This window comes from Perognathus longimembris, chromosome 4 (genome assembly GCF_023159225.1).
Source record: "Perognathus longimembris pacificus isolate PPM17 chromosome 4, ASM2315922v1, whole genome shotgun sequence".
NCBI classification, from domain to species: domain Eukaryota; kingdom Metazoa; phylum Chordata; class Mammalia; order Rodentia; family Heteromyidae; genus Perognathus; species Perognathus longimembris.
In genome coordinates, this window is record NC_063164.1 from 72467028 (window position 1) to 72487036 (window position 20009).

At 40.1% G+C, this 20009-nt stretch overlaps 1 pseudogene; it reads left to right on the forward strand.

Moving 5' to 3' along the window:
* Nucleotides 1–566: 566 nt before the first annotated feature.
* On the forward strand, nt 567–1404 carry LOC125350022 (annotated as a pseudogene).
* Nucleotides 1405–20009: the final 18605 nt, after the last annotated feature.

Below are 20009 nucleotides of genomic sequence, written 5' to 3' on the forward strand. Positions count from 1 at the left end.
TTGAATTTCTATATAATTTTTCTTCCAAACTCTCAGCACAGCATTTGTTAGGACAATTCTAGAAGATGCACGTAGAACCCAAACTGATATAACTGGAAGGAGCCGTGTATAGAGCTTATGGTTCAAATTCTATGATCGGCCAGCTTTTCCATGGTTCCTACATTGGCCTTGGTCGGCACTGTTTGCAAATAAAGAACTAAATGTCCCAGTTAAAGTGAAAAATTTAACTGGGAAAGAGACATGTTTAGGATATCTTAGTCTAAGTAGTGTATTGTAATGAAAGGAACTTGGTTTTTTAGAGTTATCTGGAGTTAGAATTCTACCCGGCTAAGGGAACTCAGAATCATTTATCATTTAAATCCATCATAATAAAATGTATCTGTGTCTACTAGCAGGCACTTAGAGATACAGTTAGATGTATATAGCACATGGAAAGTGCCGAGCACGGTGCTGGGAATATGGCCTAGTAGTAAAGTGCTCATCTCGTGTACATGAAGCCTTGGCTTCGATTCCTCAGCACCTCGTATGTAGAAAATGCCGGCCCTTTCGGCTCTCTGACCAGCACCATGGTGGTCGGCAAGAACAAGCGCCTTACAAAAGGCAGTGGAAAGGGAGCCAAGAAGAAAGTGGTTGATCCATTTTCTAAGAAAGATTGGTATGATGTGAAAGCACCGGCCATGTTCGATATAAGGAATATTGGGAAAACACTAGTCACGAGGACTCAAGGAACCAAAATCGCATCTGAGGGCCTCAAGGGTCGGGTGTTTGAAGTGAGCCTCGCCTATCTGCAGAATGATGAAGTCGCATTCAGAAACTTCAAGCTCATTACTGAGGATGTTCAGGGCAAGAACTGCCTGACCAACTTCCATGGCATGGATCTCACCCGAGACAAAATGTGCTCCATGGTCAAAAAGTGGCAGACCATGATTGATGCTCATGTTGATGTCAAGACTACAGATAGTTATTTGCTTCGTCTGTTCTGTGCTGGTTTTACTAAAAAACGCAACAATCAAATCTGCAAGACCTCCTATGGGCCAGCATCAGCAGGTGCGCCAGATCTGGAAGAAGATGATGGAGATCATGACCCGAGAGGTGCAGACAAATGACTTGAAAGAAGTAGTTAAGGAATTGATTCCAGACAGCATTGGCAAAGACATAGAAAAGGCCTGCCAGTCTATTTATCTACTGCATGATGTCTTCGTTAGAAAAGTAAAAATGCTGAAGAAGCCCAAGTTTGAATTGGGAAAACTCATGGAGCTTCATGGTGAAGGTGGTAGTTCTGGAAAAGCTACTGGGGACGAGACTGGTGCTAAAGTCGAGCGAGCTGATGGATACGAACCACCAGGCCAAGAATCTGTTTAAAATTCAGAGTTTTAATAGTGACAAATAAAAGGCCTACTTGTGAAAAAAAAAAAAAAAAAAAAGAAAAGAAAATGCCGGAAGTGGTGCTATGGCTCAAGTGGCAGAGTGCTAGCCTTGAGCAAAAACAAGCCAAACAAAAGGAAAGTGCTGAGAACACATTCTCACTCCCTTCAAATAGCTGGTTCCTTGAGGAGTGACCCTATTGGTGGTCGATTGTTTCCTGAGGAGAGAAGGTGAGGGGATCAGAAAGATGGTGATACAGAGGAGAATATCTCAATCAGTGGAACACAAGGTGTGGTAGCCTTGACAGTGGGGTATCCAAGGCAGAGATTTGACCTGTAAAGTCAAACCAACCTGCAAGGTAAAAGGAACACATGCAGCGAGAATTGTGCTGAAGGCTCGGAACACAGGCTTCGTTGATGCCTTAATGATTATGCCATGGACTCTGTTGATCTTCTGTATATTTTACAATCCTTTATTCCACAAACATAAAAAGTATCCCAAAATGTTTCACCAAATACCTCTAAAAACCCAGTGATGTTTTGGCCTGCTATTATTTTGTTCTTCTCCATTGTTGTAACTCTTCAAAGGTGTAGCCTTTTAAAAATACCCAATATTTTTTTTTCCTCAGGGGGAAAAACAGCTCTCTAAGCTCTAGAATATTCTGTTATACTGGCTTTTTTCCAGTCTGTAGAGAGAGAACTCAGCTAACATTGGCAATTTCTTGCCTGCCTGCCTGCCAGATTCCTCTGGGAGGTAAAGATTCCAGAACCAGGTGCTTTTCATTTTCTTTCATGTTTCTTTCCCATTGCCTTCCTTTACCTTATATGTGTGTGAGGACACACATGCACATGCACATGCCCGCACACTCACGCATGCACACTCATACACATCTGTTGTGCTCCAGCTGCTGGGATCAACATTAGAGGCACAGTGAAGAATAATGCACAGCTCCCACCCTCAAGCAGCTGGCATAATTGATGAGATATATATTTTTGAAAGCTGTTAATTTCAGCACGCTTGTGTGCAGGATGCTTTGGGGGCCTTAAAAGAGGCACTCTAGTCAGCTTGGGTTTTGCTAGAAAAGCTGCCTGAGTGAGAGAGATACTTGAGGTGAATCCTCAAGGCCCATTGGATGTCATCTAAGAAACAAAGAAAACAGCTTGTGTGAAGACATAGAGAATGAGAGCTTCTTTTCATTTGCCTCTAAGGACTATTAGTTTAAAAAAAAACCTATAACAAAAGAACTATACCTAACTTATCAATAGAGACAGCTATGGTAAGCCTTAGACTCTACCTTAGTGTTACGGTATTCAGATGATGGTGAAAAGCAGGACAGAGTCAGGGTATCCACCAGGAAATGGCACCTGCAGATGTTAATAGACTACAGATAGGGCCCAACTATGTCAATAATAGTTTTAAAAACTAGCAAATAGATTTTCCTCACAGACATGAAGACCTATAAACAGAAAACCTTTCTAAAAATAGGTATGGGGGCTGGGGATATAGCCTAGTGGCAAGAGCGCTTGCCTCGTATACATGAAGCCCTGGGTTCGATTCCCCAGCACCACATATACAGAAAATGGCCAGAAGTGGCACTGTGACTCAAGTGGCAGAGTGCTAGCCTTGAGCAAAAAGAAGCCAGGGACAGTGCTCAGGCCCTGAGTCCAAGGCCCAGGACTGGCAAAAAAAAAAGAATCTCTAAAAATAGGTATGTTTGACTATTTAGTCTTCCAAGGTTATACATCACTGTTATGATCAAGTATGCAACATTTGCCTAGAAGCTAAAGAAAGTCAGTCCATATTTACAACAGTGAATCATTCATTTTCTCATTTATTCTCTCCATTCATCTCTCCTTTTATTCCTTCCCCATTCAAAAAACACAAATTGGGGGAGCTACCATGTTTTAGTTTCTAATATAGGTCTTTCAAAGTTTTGAAAAAACATTGCATATTTATACTAGTATTCTTCAAATATACTCTTTCAACGCATGGCCTATTTTCTGAAGACTACTCATTGGTGATATGCATTCTTGTGTTCAGAGTCTAGAAGACAGCATGTTTGTAATAAATGTTGGTTGGATGCATTTGTTTTGGAATGTGGTCCTGCTCTGCAGTAGGAAAGGCAGTGGAGAGTGATCCATGTAGTATAGAAGAAGCAGGGCTCTGGTGTCACCTGTCACCATTGCCCATCTTAGAATTATACAAGAGGCCTTTTTTCACTAAATTCTAGTAACCCTTGAGTATGAGAATGGTGGGAAGAAGTCAGTGGTGCTCTAGATCTTTGATTATTTTGTCTCTTGAAAATATGAAGGAAGTAATTAACAATTATGTGATTACTAAAGAGTGGTCCAGGAAGGTGGTTGTCTTCTTTCTATCACTCTTTCCTCCCCTTCTCCCCTTCTTAGTTTCCTCCCTTCCTTCCTCCCTCCTTACCTCCCTCCCTCCTTCCCTCTTTCTCTCTCTTCCTCACTTCTTCCTTCCCTCCCTTCTGCTAGTATCTTAATACCTTCATGTCTTTTCCCAGATGTTTAAACAGAGAAAGCAATATCTTTATCCTTGGGTGTGATGAATCACATGAACTCTCTATCTTTTAGGCTTAGTGGATGGACATTCTTACGTTATGAATGGCAGTTGACTTCTGCTTGGCTGTGAAATGAAAGAAGTTGAAGAAAGATGGTTTATTGGAAGAATTGGAAAAATTTTCTGGACCAACAGTTTTATCCAAGGAAAACAAAAATCTATTAAAAGCTACCAGAATATTGATGAGTAGAATAATATGACATAGAAAAGAAAGAAGAAGACAAGCTCTATATCTCTGAAGTTTTGAGAAAAGGCTGCCTAATGGCCTTAGGGGAGAACTGTATGACCTTTATAAGAAGAAATATTGTTACACAGAGGATTGGAGAAGATTAATAGTAAGAAATTAATTACTGATTCAAAAGAGATGTTGAACATACTTCAAGGAGGACCAAAAATGGTTAATAGAGAACTGTACCATGGCCCATGACTTACACTGTACAAGTAAATGAAAGAAAATATTTAAAGCTCTGTCTGGCATGTGGTGGGTCTTCAATAAATGTCTACTATTCTTGTTATCATTCTTGCTTAACAGGCTCCTAGGATTTGAAACAGAAACCGAGAAACAACAAATTCACTATCCGTTTGATGGTGGGCTCAGCTCCTTAGCATTTCTCTATCCAATAGTTTTTTCATTATCTGGGAAAAGTGGGGTTAGGAATTTCAGGTACTCCCAGACTCAGATCCCATTTTCAATTTTTCTTCTACGATAATAATCATAATTTTGAAAGCAAAGAGGAAATTAGAAAAGGAGTCATCTAGCTCTAGAGATAGTCAAAGATTGAGTCTTCTCAAATATGGTTCGTGAAAACAAAATGACAAAAGGCAAACTATACACAGAATCATGGTGTAAAGAATAAGATTAAAAAAGCAAGACGACTCACCAATATAATTAAGAACAATTTACACAGAAATTGGAGGAGGAGGAGAAAAAAGGCCTATAAACTAGATATTATAAAACAGTCAGTACAACACAGAAAGAACAGTGATGAAAGGCATGCCTAGTAATTTACTAAGGAAAATAACAGGAGGGATGTTTGAAGACTTTATGATTTCATATTATATACCGATTATAAATAATAAATAAAGTCAACCTGGAGTTTTAATGCTAGGAGCTAAATCCAGTGACATACCAAGAGTGGTAACTATACCTGTTATTCTAGTATCCTGGAAATGGAGACCAGAAGCATCATGGGTTGAGGCCACCCCAGGCAAAACCACTAGTTAGACTACTATCTCAACAAAACAAGTGTGCTGTCTCATTCCTACAACTGCAGCTTTCTGGAAGGGATAGGAGGATCACAGTCCAAATCTGGCTCCAGTAAAAGCAAGACCTTATCTAAAAAATAAGTAAAAAAAAAATAATAAAGAACTGGATGGTATTGCTCAAGTAGTAGAGTAACTCTGAGTGTGAGGCCCTGAGCTCAAGCCCCTGTACCACCAATAAGTAAATAAATCCAGTGACAGTAAATACTGTAGGCTAGAGTTTAGGACAACATAAAGAAATAGAGGTGGTAGAAATGCCCTGAAAGTCTGAGCTGTGTGTGGACATCCACATAATAAGTGAATACATTACTGAACATAAAAAGAGACAAAAACAAGATGATTTAGGTCTCAGGAAGTGAAGGCATTTACCCAGTAAGGTAAAACTTGGAAATGCTGATGTCAACCTGAATCAGACTCCAGGTCACACAATGCCGTAGGTAGGTTTTGCCATCAAGATATTTGCTTGACCTTTCCTTCTGCTACAAGCTGATCATTTGACCCACTGCCTCAGGTACAATACCAGTTACTGGAAATCATGTACCACAAAACTCTGAACTGGACACTGATCTTTTACAAAAAGTTTTAGAAACTTAGATTCAATTTTGTAAAAAGTATCTAAGAAAGCCAGACAATGGATAAGTATATGAAAATGATTAAGACAGACAAGCTTAACCTTTAAGCAAAGGATACAGATGTTAACTGACTTCACATTGATTACTCAATTGTGAATGATGTCACAAATGTATCACAAGTACGGATGATGTTAGATAAACTAAGCAACCAATTATAGTTGGGGTGGCTCAGGGAAGGCTTCCGATAGTGTGGGGGGTGATACTAGTGCTGCTACCATGAGAACTCTCCTTTTGGGCTAGAAGACTCCAGATGGATTATGGAAAGGAACCTGGGTCTGGGTGAAGGGTAGGAACTGAGGAAGAGTCTTGGAAATAAGGATTCTTCCTGGGTTTCTAAGCTAGCATTATTCCAAGTAAATCTCTCAATAAAAGGAGGCTGTAACATCTTGTCCGCTTCAGAGACTGCCCATAGGGGTATTTTGCAAACCTGTATCCTTGGATGGCACTACTATGTAGAAAAGGCAAAGAGTGAGAATTGTTTTGAATGGCTCCAGGGACAAAGTTCACACTCAGTGTGCATGTATGAAAGATCTTTTTCAAGTTTGAGCTGCCAGTGATGGAAAGGCCTGCCAGAAGAAGAGAGCTGAAATCAGGTAAAAGGGTCAAATAGAGGCCCCTGAAACCCTCTCAGGGTTATCTTGTCCGAAGGGAGTATTGCATTTGGGAAGTTGGGCCAAGTACAATAACTCTCACTTGTGGAACATGACTCTCTGGTAGCCATTGTTCATTCAGGTGCTGGGAATGCAGAGGGGAACAAAAGCACTCCCTCTCTTCAAGTGGCAGAGAAAACAGGATACAATAGCCCATATGTTTCCTTAGTTACTATGCTTTTCACCTTAGATAACCTCTTATACCAATCCCGAAGCTATGCCAACATGCCTAGGCTTTAACAGCACCCTCGGTTGCAGGCTCTGTTGCCAGCCTTCAGATTCCCCTGCCCCTACTTCCCACTCCTATTCCTTTCTGCTTTTATTCTTCTCCACTGGTCTGGTCTCAATGTCTGACTGCAACTCCACTCTTCCAACTTGTATCAGACCCTTGGTCATGCAAGGTTGGTTTTTCATTCTAGAAACAGTTTCAGGCACAATCCATCTTTCTTTTACTCCCAGTTTCTCTAACTGCTTCTGCTCAACCCGTTCTTGGATTCCCTCCAGGCTTTTCCCCCAATACCACTTTGCAAAGAAAGAATCTTTCTTAGGTACTAGAACAATGGTTTGAGAGCTGTGGATGGCCAGGGAGTGGAACTCACATTGTTTAGAGGACAATACGAAAGGTGTGCTAAAGTATCCTGTCTTCATAGGAAAACAAAATTGCCAGTTCTTCAAGAACAGGAGTAGAAAAGCATGAATAAGCTGATATTAGAACATAAAGATTTCTGCCCCTTTGAGTTATCTGACCTTCCCCAAATTCCATGCCCCCCATTTACTACCTGGTCATATAGATTGATTGATAGATAGATAGATAGATAGATCGATCGATCGATCGATCGATAGATAGATAGATAGATAGATATGGATTATGGAAAGGATATATCTATCTATCTATTCATCCATCTATCTATACGCTATTGTTTCCCCAACAGGATAGAATGTAAAAAATAAAGTGAGATGAGATTGCTCTTTTATTGCTACTTTATTTTATCCTTTCATAATTTAACTATGTAGATATTTTTATGAAAATCAATCTATTGAATAACCATTAAGTTCTATTGTCATCTACACTAGAGTTTTTCATTATTGATTTATTTAAACCTCTCAATTCTTGATGGAAAAGCCAGTTGGGTGAAAGAATGACTTGTGAAGCCAGACACTGAAATCACTGTAAGCCATACCCTGCTCTGTGTGAACAATCATGGAGAGGGAGGGCTTCGCTGACCTGCTATGCTGACTTGGAAAGTCCTAAAGCCTGATGCTTAGTGGAGGGAGGGCATCTTCTATTCAGCCTCCTGAGCAGACAGTGCTAGATAGGCCTATTCTTAGAGGTGAACCTACATAATAGGCTTCCTTTACTTTTTGGAGTCTTTTAACTTTGCACATATTTTTGGCAAATGTTTTTGTATCGGAATTTTCCAGCTGAAAGGAATGAAGAAAGGAAGATATGTGAAGGTGTCATTGACAGCCAAGAATTATAGAGTGAAAATTGTCTCCTAGGACAGAGTGTAAAACACTGGCACTGGGCATGTTCCAGTTATCCTGACTGCTATCACTCAGTACCACCAGAAACTTCAGAAAGCGTGGGAAGTAGGAGCTTCTACTTTGGAGCATATTAGGTGTCTTCTGATGAATGTACCTGTCTCTTTGGGAATCCAAGAGAGTACAAAGGACCAGGAATGCCTTTTGGCACATCTGATCCAGACAGAGAGCACAGTACCCGGAAGGTGATTTAGGCTGTAGGTACAGAAATGTTACTGCCATGGTTAGCTAAGTGAAGTTCAGCAGGTCATTGACTTTGCTCCACAAGCCAATCACTTATATAAAGTTGGAGCAATCAGGACTTTTTCTGCTAAGATAGTATAGATTTTTTTCTATGGCTTTCTGCTAGTTGCCTTATAGTCTTCTTGGGCAAAATCCTTCTTCACCAGGTCAAATCGCCTCCAAATAAAGTTAAGCTCTGTAGATACTTATTTTTAAACAATCACTAACAGAATAAGGATTTAGTTCCTAGTGGACTGGGCCAGGGATGGTTATTTTATTGGCTAAAATTGTTGCTGGTATAAGGTGGTTTCCTGTTTGTTAAAATATAGTTTAACAAGGGCCAGTAGTGCAAAATACCGTCTTTGAGGGTTTGTGGGACTCATTGGGAGGCAGTATGGTATAGTACTTACCAGTTGAGTAAAAGAGAACTCCTAATCCCCAGTACAGTATGTAAAAAATGCAGGGATTTTTTTTTGTGGGTTTGATGACATTTATATGCTGTTAATGTGGACCTTAATCCAAGACTATCAGCCTCCTAATAAACAGAGAGAAATCTGGACAGAGGCACACTGGGAGATTGCCATGTGAAGATAGAAGCAGAGATTAAATGTGCCCAAAGGCAAGAGCCACCCAGAATTGCCTGATGTGGTCAGATCTAGGTGGGAGGAATTGGACAGATTCTCCCTCAAGTCCCTTAAGAGCTGATATCCATGTTTCAAGCTTCTAAAGTGTTCCAAATGTTGAGATAATAAATTTATTTTGCTTTATACCAGTTAGATTGTAGTACCTTATTATATAGAACAGCTCTAGAAAATTGATACAGGTTAGAAGTATAGTCCAATGTTAGATATCTTAAGATTAAAAAATCTGTCTTTTGATTCACAACCTATGTATGACAAGTTGCTTAAACTCCCAAATTCATCTATAAGTGGTAGCATTGTTATTCATACTTCATTAGTAATGGTCTGAAGACTAAATAATGAAGTATTTGCAAAGAGGCTGGCATTAAATTGTGATTCAGTAGCTGTGATTATGCTCTTGTTTTTGCTTGTTAACCTAGGGATTGCCTCTGATAGTGTTCACAGATAAACTCATATCTTATACTATCTCACCTAGTATTGGGTATTTCCCAAAGTGGCTACTCAGTAAATTAGCACAGATAATACTTTTTGTTGTTGGTGGTCAAGGGGCTTGAATTCAGGGACTTAGAGCAATCCTAGAGGGTGTTTTGTGCTTAAGGCTAATGGTCCATCACTGTGAGCCCTATCTCCTTGTCTGAGGTTTTATTTTTGAGGGAAGTGAGTTAGCTGGAGATAAGAATCTCATAGATTTCCTGGGTTGGATCAAGATCCTCAGATCTCAGCCTCCTGAGTAGCTAGGATTATAGGCATGCACCCTATATCTGGTACCCAGATCAGATATTACTTTTATTTGTTGGATCACAGAAGAGTATGAATGTCATTAGATTTATTCTCCTCTTAGGACTTCCCTAAGGTTGCGGATCATAAGAGAGTGGCTGGGTTGCCTCCTAGTTGTCTCTGCCTGGCTGTGTATCCCTGGAGAGGTAGCTCCACTCTCTAGGCTTCAGTTCCCTCTGTTAAGTGGGGATTGGAGTGGAGTGTGGATGGATTTATTCGGAGCTATTTGCCTTCTGAATGGCCATGGTCAGTGCAGGGGGCTGACCAAGCCCAGTTCTCCCTTCTCAGGTCTGTTACCTGCCCTCTCTAGCCCTAGACACTGAGGAGTTGCAATGATTTTTGTTAGACACTAGCTACATAAAGAAGATAGTTTAAGTGGAGTGATGACTAATAATCTTCTTGATTTACAAACATACACAACCTCCAACAAGCACGCAGAATGATCATCCTTCATCAATAAAAAGATGAAGTCAACATTCTGGGCATGGTTTGCCCTTGATAATTTCAAGTAATGTAGAAAGTAAGGCCTGGGCAGCCTAAGACTTGATGGATGTGGACATCATGAAATTCAGAGAAAAATATGTGCTCTGGCTGCAGATATTCCCTTACAGCAGCTGTCATGGGGGAGGGGGGCTAGGAGACAGGGATTTCAAAGACCCTGTTTCCCTCTTGGTTGACAAAACATTAGAAATGTTGGCTCAGTTGAGGAAGAGCTAGAGCTCTGTGGAGGGAGAGCAGGACTTGTGAGAATGATGGATAGGCTGTCTTTAGTGAGGATTATATAAATGATTCTCTTTCAATAAGAAGTAAACCTCCTAAAATACTGTCTGGTTTTGGCTTGTTGATTATGTGTTAGCCAGAGTTCTGACTGCCCCAAATTTACTTAAGGCCTTGTTAAGAAAAATAAAATTCAGATAATAAATAAGCATGAATATACTAATTATATTTTATTGTTTAGGGGATACCAAACATTTTTATAGATTCACTCATTCAGGCACTTTTTAGGCCCCTACTCTATCCCAGGAATGCTGTGCCATCCAGAGTTGTTAGTTAAAGTAGTTATGTGTATTTTGATTTTTAGTGGTCACTTTTAAGTTGTCATTTTCAGGATCTGTCTTCTAGCAGTAGACTCGACCCAGAGCTTGGGACCCGTTTTGTTCTCTAAGAGCCTGTGTTCTGCTTGGAGGAAAAGAAAGACTTGCTTATAGCTTTCACAAAGTACAATCACAGCAGTAGCGTAATCGGTAATTGTAATTATGATAATAATAGCTAACATTGATTTTTTTTACTGTTTACTAGCCCTTACAGGGATCTAAAATGATTGTATCATTTTATACTCACATGAACCTTCTATACCCTTTATAAATGAGAAAACAGAAGCATAAAGCAAAATAGCTTGCCTGTGGACATACTGGAGGAAGTGGTAGCATGTACTTCCTGCTCAGTGGTCTGGTTCCAGAAACTAGCCTCAATACAATTATTACATGAAGGAACTCTGTTCTAAACGATCACCAACTACAGCTTTACACACATAAAGCTATACTTCTCACTTTTATAGGAGGAGTTTTATGAAATGTTCCTGACAAATTCAGTGGAGGGATCAGTTGGCAAAGGCCATTGTACATTTTTTGTTTGTTTGTTTCGTCTTTAGGATGTGTCTATTCGTAGAGAGAAATTCCTCCAGTCATGTGGCTATGCAATTGTAATCAGCTTTTGATTTAGCAGATGGAAGTCAAAGTAGTATGGGTGCCATTCATTCTCTCTACTCATAAAAACAATTGATTTTGTGTGTGTGTGTGTGTGTGTGTGTGTGTGTGTGTGTGTGTGTACTCATGTGCACTGATACCAGGGCTTGAGCTCAGTGTCTTGAATTCTCATGTGACTTTACTTGGATATGGCTGATGCTCTACCACTTTACTCTCAATTCTAGTTCAGCTTTTTGTTGGTTATTTTGGAAATTGAGTCTTACTGACTTTTCTGCCCAGACTAGCTTTGAAGTGTGACCAATTGATCTCTGACTCCCATGCAGCTAGGATTATAGGCAAGAGCTTGTGGACTGTTGATAGCTTTTTTATACAGAAAAATAGAACGAAGAAACCTAAAATTTAATTTATTCCACTGCACAGATATTTTTACTGATTGCTTTCATCACATTCCTTATTAACTTTACTTTTAATACTGAAAGGTATGAAACAAACAAAAAGATTTCCACGTACACTTCCTCATATCAACAGGAGTTTCTTGAGTGTTCTTGAGGAACTGTATGTTTTTTCAAGGGGTCACAAGGAGTGGAAAGAGACTTTTTATTGCATGCTGAATCCTTCCAAAGAGCATGAACCACAGAAAAATATAGATATTCCTTCACTTACTAGGGTCTTCTATACTGATAACTCCATCATAAACAGACAAAATCATTGAGTCCAAAACTTTTAGGCATAGTGGCTCACATCTGTAATCCCAGTTACTCAAAGGTGAAACAGGGGCTAGGAATGTGGCTTAGTGGTTGAGTGCTTGCCTAGCATGTATGAAGGAAGCCCTGAGGACTACTCTTCAGCACCACATAAACAGAAAAAGCTGGAAGAGGTGCAGTGGCTCAAGTGCTAGCCTTAGGGAAAAGGGACAGTGCTCAGGCCCTGAGTTCAAGCCCCAGGACTGGCCAAAAAAAAAAAAAAAGTGAAAAAAGGGATGATTAAAGTTTGAGATAAGCTGAGCAAAAGGTTCTTAAGACCCCCTTTCAACCATTCTTAACAAGAGTGGGCTGTTATTCTGGCTACAGGAAAAGCAGATATAGGAGGATCAAGGTTCAGGCTAGCCATGGGCATAAATACAGTACCTATTTTTTTTAAATGCTAAGTGAAGCTAGGCCCTGGTGCTCATGGCTGTAATCCTAGCCAGTCAGGAGGTTGAAGATAACATTTGAAAGCCTGCAGGGTAGGAAAGTCTGTGAAACTCTTATCTCCAATTAACCCTCAGAAAACCAGAAGTGGAGCTGTGGCTCAAGTGGTGGAATGTTAGCCTTGAGCAGAAAAGCTCAGGGACAGCAGCCAGGCCCTGAGTTCAATCCCTATGACTGGGGGAAAAAAGCCAAGTGCAAAAAGGGCTGGGTGTGTGGCTCAAGTGGTAGTGTTTGCCTAGGAACTAGTAGCCCCCGAGTTCAAACCCCAGTACCACCAAGAAAAAGGAATTAGCACTTTGTGGTAATTTAGGTCTAGAATACTCCCTCCTAGACCCATTAATTAAAGGCTTTGTCCCCAGTTGCTGGTACTGGGAGGTGAGGCCCAGTGAGAGTTCTTCAAGTCACTGTGGTGTACCCAGAAGGGGACAGTGAGCCCCAAGCTCTTTCTTTTTCCTCTCCTTTGGCTCTGGATCATGAGATGAACAGTTGTTTCTGCCACCTAATTCTACCATGATGTGTTGCCTTGCACAGGCACAAAGAAAGGGGGATAATCAATAATGGCTTGGGCCCCTAAAATTATGTCAACATGCAACCTTTTCTTCTCATAAGTCGATTGCCTCAGGTTTTTATCACAGTGATGGAATGCAGACTAATATATGTACCTAACCACATGTAGTTTAGGAACGCAGTACACAATAGAATATTGGTTGTTTTTCTTCATAGCTGTGTGGGTAAATGAAAATTCTGCCCAGCATCTCCATAAAAGATGATAGGATAGATCATCAGAGAATGATCAGATCCAAAGCTCAAATTCAGTTTCTACTACTTTGCCCTAACACCATTCATTTGATCCATGGTAAGTTAAGGACTGCTAGGATTACTTTTACTCTGGGCATGAGATACAGGTGGGAATGGAAAGAATCGGGCCTGCATGATTCTTTTGTCAAAAACAAAATCCTGATCACTGTTTCCTTCTCAAAGTGTCTCTCTACCTGAATTTTGATGGATTTTTTTTTAGACCTTTGGCTCCCTATTGCCTTTTTATGACCCAAGTATAGCTCAATTGTCTGCATTCAGACTAAACACAATTCACATACTTTTATTTGTCCTCCTAACCCTATTTCTCATTATAACTCTGAGGAAGATTTTACACTAAAATCCAATACAGATTCTTCCTTTTCCTCCTCCTCCCCCTTTTCTTTCCCAGTCTGCTCCCCTATCTCATCTTTCTCTTCCTCCTCCTTCTTCTCCTTTACCACTTCCTCTTCTTCTTCCTCTCTTCCCCCTTTTTCTTTACTTCCCTCCTCTTTCTTCTCTTCTTCCTCCTCATATCCCTTCTCCATCTTTGCCCTCTTTCACCATCTCTGCATTCCCACTAAATTTCAGAGCTTTGCCAATGATCTGGTACAGTCCACAGTACACACTGATAGTGTTTGTGTGCATGTATCTTCTAACAAGAGTCTGTTGCCTGCACAATTCTTGGATTCTATTTAAGTTGGAGGACAGAGGGCACACAGATCCTTTGTGGGAGATATCTGGAGTCAAAGGAGTCCTCACTCTCATCCTACAGGCCTTCCCTGATTGCCCCGTTCATCAATACACCATTGCTGGGCGTGAAATGGGCTGTTTAGGATTTTAAAAGCCAAATGTAAATGTGCTTAATGAGGCTCAAGGGAGCTGTGGCACAGCCAGGGAAAAAAAGGCTTTTAGCAGCAGATGCAGACAAAGTATTGGATTTCAGTCTCTGGATCTTCTGAAAAGTCAGAGACAAAGAAAATGGAGATCCCGAGCCCTTGATGGGGTAAAGAGTCAATCACTACCTAAAACCCCAGCAACTGGAGTCTCTGGGCACATTTCTCAATGGTAAAGAATCCAACAAATTGTGCGGGGGAACCATAGGGCATGCTTGTTTGTTACAGTAGTAACAGCCACCCCCTCTTCTATGCTGTTGGTTCAACCCTAAAAGACCTGGAGAAAACCAGTAACCGAGGAAATCTTTGCAGCATTTTTAAGGTTCTGAGCAGTGGTTTTGAAAAAGTTTTATGTCACTTGAAGAATTCATATGAGTATTCAAGACCTGACTGAAATATCCTTTTGGCTCTGTCAAAACAACATTCTTTATCTCTTTACTAGTAAATATGAAGGCTAGTTCAGGCATCTCAGTGCATTTGAAATCTGTTGAATGTCTCAAATTTACTTTGCTGTAGCTTGGGGCTGGAGTCTGGGAGACTTCCTGCCTCTGACAACTGTTTTACGCCTACCTGGCTTGGACCAGATCTTCTTTGGTGTGTTAAAACTGGCATGTTTCTGCATAGAACAATGCTGATACTTGATCCCAAAAGAAAAAGTAAAAAAATAGCTAATAAAATTTTTCTTTTATGGCTTTAGGCAAGTCAGTAATGGTTACATTCTGTAACAGCTGAACTTTCTGCCTCTGAGGGGAAGAGGAAGGCTCACACACTGCTAGCTATGGTACTCCTGCTCAATGCTGGAGACTGGCCATGTCACACTCAGTGACACTCTACCTAGGTCAGCAACTCTCTTTCCTGGTTTTCATTCACTTTTTTTTAAGGTACATAAGATTGAGAAATATAGGAGATGACCGTTCTAGTGCTGGCCTGCCATTCGTGTGATCTCAGGCAAGTTACTTGACTACTCTGATCTTCAAGTTTTAATTTGAAGTTTTGTAAGGATAGATTGACATTGGAAAGGATACCATCCAGGTAGCTTTTGTAACCATGCTCATAACAAGAGAGAGCAGGTCTCTGGGTCTTGGAACAAGAGACTTTGGTCTTGCCCCTGGCTGTACCCTGAGGTGAAAGCACAGTGGAAATGGTCAGTGACAACAGAGGAAAAGCAGTGGGACTGGGAGATGTCCTTGCTATGTTGCAAACTCAAAGTGTACTTCAGAAGCCCTGGAGAAGAGATCTGGAAAAACTTTGTAGGCTGCCGCAGAAGTCACCTCAACTGTGATGGGAGGTAGTGATGAACTCATGGGATTCCATAGTGCCTTTGAACTCTGAAAGATCTGGATGTTAGCCCTGCATGGAAGAGCTTGGAATACTGATTTGTATTTTCTACCACCCAGAAGGAGGACTGAAAATTAAGCTGACTTAGCAAAGAAAGACATGGTATTTCTTAAATATTTGCAATGTATAACATTAAAATAGTATGTCTTCCTCAACGTGTTATTTAGGTGTTGGCTCGATTTCACTAAATTTGAGAGGTTTAAGGAAGGACAAATTTTTGTGCATATGTGCTGGTCCTAGGGCTTGAGTTTTTAAGCTTAAGTCTAATGCTCTACCACTTTCCACAGTTCCACTTCTGGCTCTTTTTGGTTGTCAATTGTAGATAAGAGTCCCATGGACTTTTCTGCCAGGGTTGGCTTGAGACCTCTATTTTTCGATCTTAGCCTCCTGAGTAGCTAAGGATTAAAGGCATGAACCACTGAATATAAATTAGTAAATCTTTTTATGATTACAAATTTGGCAATTTTATAAAATAGACTCATTAAAAAATAATAATTTAGCTAGATATGGTGGCTCATGCCTGTAATACTAGTTTCTTGGGAGCCTAAGATCAGGATAATTGGAATGTGAGATCAGTTTAGGCAAAAAGATAATGAGAACTCCCCCTGCCCCCCTGCCTGCCTATACCCTAGCCAATAATATGTGATGGTATATATCTGCCATTCTAATATGGCAGGAAGTATAAATAACAAGACTATGGTTCAAAGTAAGCCTAGGCAAAAATTGAGACCCTATTTGAAAAATGGCAAAAGGGGAAAAAACGAATGGTAGAGTTTCTGTCTAGTATGGTAAATTTTGTTTTGTTTTGTTTTGGCAGTCCTGGACCTTGAACTCAAGGCTTGGTTACTGTTCCTGAGCTGCTTTTCCTCAAGGTTAGTGCTCTTTGAGCCACAGCACCATGTCTGGCTTTTTCTGTTTATGTGGTACTGAGAAATCGAACCCAGGGCTTCATGGATGCTGGGCTAGCACTCTACCACTATGTCACATTCCCAGTAGTATGGTAAGTTTAAAACTTAGGAATTCCAAATAATATTAATAACAACAACAGCAATATTTTTTAAGCATGTGCTGTGTACTTGATCTTTTATCTCTCTCTGATATTTGTATGTTAATCCCCTAATCCTCCATATGATGGCACGAGGAGGGGCCTTAGGGAAGTGATAATACATATATTCTACATTTTTGTTCTCCATTTATCCAGTTGTGAACACACAGGTCAATTCTATAACTTGGTTAATGTGAACAATGCAGTGAACTTGGCACAGGGATGAACAGGGCAGCTATCCCTCTAATATTGCTTTAAGTTACTTTGTGTACAAACTCAGAAGTGATGTTACTGGATCATATAATAATTTGGTTTTGTTTTTCATTTGTTTTAAGGAACCTTCATGCCATTTTCCATAAAGTCTCTATTAATGTATATTTCCAACCATGATACACAGAGTTCTCTTTTCTTTACATCTTGTAAACCTATTACACATTTTTTTTCAAATAAAAGCTGCTCTAGTGAGTATGAAGTGACATGATGACTTTCCTTTTCTTACTGATTAAGATTCTAAACCTTTTCTGTATTCCTGTATGTTTTCTTTTGAGAATTATCTGTTCAGGTTGTTTTCCCCTGTTTTAATTGGATCATTTATGGCCCAAGTATTGAGTATTTGTTTGAGTACTTCATAAATTTGGGGTATTTACCCCATGTCAGATAAGTTATAAACTATTCTCCAAGAGCCCCTGGAGTTAAAACAATAGACATGAAAACAAAGAATTGTCTCAGCAAAGAAAAATTTACTTCTGCAAGAAGGATGTGCCATCAGCTACAAATATGGCAAGCAGGCACACAGAGCTGCCCTCAATCCCACCTCCCGAACCCCACTCTATTCAGATTGGTTGAGCCCAGTTTCACAATCGGCTCAAGACTGGTTAATTTGAAGAAGGTAAGATGTATTTGGCTTTTTCTTTTCTTTTGCCAGTCCTAGAGTTTGATCTCAGGGCCTTGTCCTGAGCTTCTTTTGCTCAAAGCTAGTGCTCTACCACTTGAACCACAGTCCAAGCTCAAGATGTATTTTCATAAGGCAACTATTAAAAGACTTTGAAATGAGATAAACAGTATATAAGCAATCTTAAAACAAACCCACACCCTCTGCTATTTCTTGCACAATCTGTCTTCTGAGGTGTGCCTTAATCCATCTTGGAGCAAACACTTTTAAGACAAAACCTTACATTTCAAAAATCCTACCTTATCCTAAAGCAACTCCTCTTTTCCTCCCTTTACTTGCTGATATTGTTTTAGCAGAATAATCAACAAGAGCCAAGCCAGCAGGTCAAAGCAGAAACTTTTAAACAGCCCATTTGGATAGGTAAGAGGGTTTTTCCCTACTGATGCTTGGCTTAAAAAACTTTTACCCTTTTCTGTACTTTTGCAGTTCTTTTACCCTTTGGTGAGAACTTCACTTCTCACGTGGACCCTGGGCAACAGAAATTTTTCTCTATAGCCACTCTCAACTGTCTTGATCTAAGAATTATGTATAAAGACACTCTCTTTTAGATATAATAATGAAAATCTTGAGTTAAATTAAATATATGAATTATAATACAGTCTCAGATGGATACCATATAGTCACTATAAGTGGTATTTATTTTCAAAAATTATTAATAACCTAAGAAAGTGCTAAAGTTAGCATGTCAAATAAGAATATATATTTGCCGTTCTGAGCATACCTTGGGGTAAAAAGGGAGTCATTGGCTGTGCCTGCATCCAAATATTTTTAGTGATTTTGTTCTCAATACAGAATTTTTGAAAAATGCCAAAAACGGGGAGTGACTTCTAGTTCACAACTGTTTTCACAAATTCATAGAATGTAATCTTTTTCAGGTTGCTGATTAGATGTGGAATGTTGCTTTTCAAGTTATAGCTTATGTGGAGTTAGCTGACAGCTAGTTGGAAAATGAAAAAGTCTTACTTAGAAGAATATCTTTACAAAGGATCCTATTGACTTGGCTTATTGATAAATCAAAAGTATTTGCTAGTAGAAGCTAGGCACTAGGGCTTATGCCTGAAATTTTAGCTACTTAGGGGCTGAGATTAATAATACTATGGTTCAAGGTTCAAGGAAGATTTAGTTTCTGGCCATCCTAGGTAGAAAAGTCTGTAAGATTCTGTCCTCAAGGGAGAAGCTGGGCTGGGAATGTGGCTTAGTGGTAGAGTGCTTGCCAGACATGCATGAAGCCCTGGGTTTGATTCCTTAGTACCACATGAACAGAAAAAGCTGGAAGTAGTGCTGTGGCTCAAGTGGTAGAGTGCTAGCTTTGAGCAAAAGCAGATCAGGGACAGTGCCCAGGCCCTGAGTTCAAGCCCCAGGACTGGCAAAAACAAACACACAAAAACTAAAGCTGCTGTGGCACATACCTGTCATCCTACATACTATGGAAAGCCTAAAATAGGCAGATTGAAGTTCTGGAACACAATCTGGCAGGAAGTGAAAATTCATATCAAAATTAACCACTTAAGAGCTTTAGCAGTGTGGCCAGAAGTAGAGCACCTGATTAAAACACACAAGGCTCTGAGTTCAAATACCAGTACCATCCAAAACACACACATGTGCACACACATAAGCATGCACAGACATGCACATACCTGCATACATACCCCTATAGCTTGGATCAAGAATGTCTTTAAAAAATCAGTTTATATTTCTCTTAAATCAGAAGTAACTGATGAAGGAAGCTGATTACAAATTTATGTAGCTGTAACCATGGTTATCGCTTAGTACTGGCGTGTGGGTTGTTTTAATTTCCTTGTTACTGCTTTTATTCTTCTATTTTTTTTTTTTTTGCAGTAAGCATGCATTAGTTTCATAATTAGAAAAAAGTGGGGGGGGGTGAGCCCTCTAATTTGCTTATATATGCAGCCTGATTAACCTGTATGGCCAGTTTTTACTTCTTTGCAAATTTACTGACTTTACTCTCACCTGCTCATGAAGAACATTAATGCTTCTCAGACTTGGTATTTATGAGTCTTCTGGATCTTCTTTTCTTCCCTGTGCATGGCTTTCTTCCATTCTGACCTTGTCAAGCCACAGTGCACAGGCTTGCCCTTTCCCTGTGGCTTGCTCCTCCTGCATAATGGCTGCTCAGGGAAAAGGACTACTCTGCCTCCTTTCAATCTATTTTCTTTGCATGTCCTAAGCTTACCCTCTCCTATTCCCTGGTAGCACAGACAAGTCTGAGTTGGAAAATTCACATGACTTTGCTAAGGCAATGGAATAATGGAAAGCAAATATATTTCTAGACATTACCTTACCACAAGCCCTTAGAACTACAGCTCCAGGTCTACCCTGAGAATCTCCTTCCCATTGCTTCACTGGCCCTGTAACCCTTCTTACCAGCATTCCTGGAATGCTCAGAGCTAGTTA